Here is a 1,216-nt window from a genome sequence, read left to right as displayed (position 1 = left end):
TATATATATATATATATATATATATATATATATATATATATATATATATATACACACATATATACATAAAGAGAGAGGAAAAATTATGAAAATCTATATTCAAAATATTATTAAAATATAGAAATATCTAAATATCTAAATATTTTCCATAATATTTATTGTAAACAAAAAATTAATATTTTGTAAATATTTCTATAAATATTGTACATGAAAAAAATAAATATAATTATTTATAATAATTAAATTAATAAAGAAATAAGAAAATCGAAATTTAAATTGGTAATGTACATTAGAAAAAAATGCCTTAAATGAAAGAAATATATTTTGTTACATATAATTTCTTAACTTAAAAAAATATTTGTTAAATTTTAGAAAATATATAATAAATATTGTGACGTGGCGATTTCGCCGTCACCGATTTTAGCCGGGAGGCGAGGAGAGCTGTGCTCGCACCCCCTTCTTCCGCGGGAAGGGCGGCGGCGAAGAATTTGGTCTCGCACGCTTTTGCGTGCGAGATCGCGTTGTTGTAATTTTTTTTTGTTGTTTTATTTGTGTGCTCGGGCTGCGACGAAAATGACGGAGTGCATCTATCGGAGCGAGGCGACGGCGGACCTGAAGCGGACGACAAGCCAAACAGGGCAGGATCCACCCCTCGCTATCATAAGCGACGGGGGTCCCGACTAACTTGCCGCGGGGCGCCAGGAAGGACTGGACCTTAAGGACCAGATCCCGGGGGACGCCCTGGGATACCAAGAGCTTCCGGCAACCACCTGAGCGCCCACGCCAGTTAGAGATGCCGTCGGGCACAGGATCCCGTCGACAAGGAGTCAGAGAATTCGGCGGTGTCGCGCGGGCCCTGTAAGGCGCCCGCGCTAGAGCCGTGCGTTCCCGCAGGACCAATAGGAACTAGCGGCGATCGGCGGCTGAGACCGCGAGCCTAAGGAGCCTCGCGCTCGCGGAAAAATTCGTCATTGTGCGGATAGCGAGCGACGCGAGTGCTGAAAACGATCCTGCGAGCGAGCGAACGATCCAGCGAGCGAGCGAACGACCCAGCGAGCGAGCGAACGAGCTTTCGGACGAACGAGCTAGCGGACGGAGAACGAGGGGCGAGCCCAGCGAGGGATATTTGGTGAGCTGTCTTCCACCTGTCGTTCAGCCCGAGCGCCGAAAGACCGGGATGGTTGCCGTCGCTTCACGACGGCAGCCGGAAGGGTTC

The sequence above is a fragment of the Odontomachus brunneus genome, unplaced genomic scaffold, assembly GCF_010583005.1.
Source record: "Odontomachus brunneus isolate Ranch 3 - 2012 unplaced genomic scaffold, Obru_v1 Obru_scaffold_116, whole genome shotgun sequence".
NCBI lineage: Eukaryota > Metazoa > Arthropoda > Insecta > Hymenoptera > Formicidae > Odontomachus > Odontomachus brunneus.
This window is presented reverse-complemented; position numbering follows the sequence as displayed.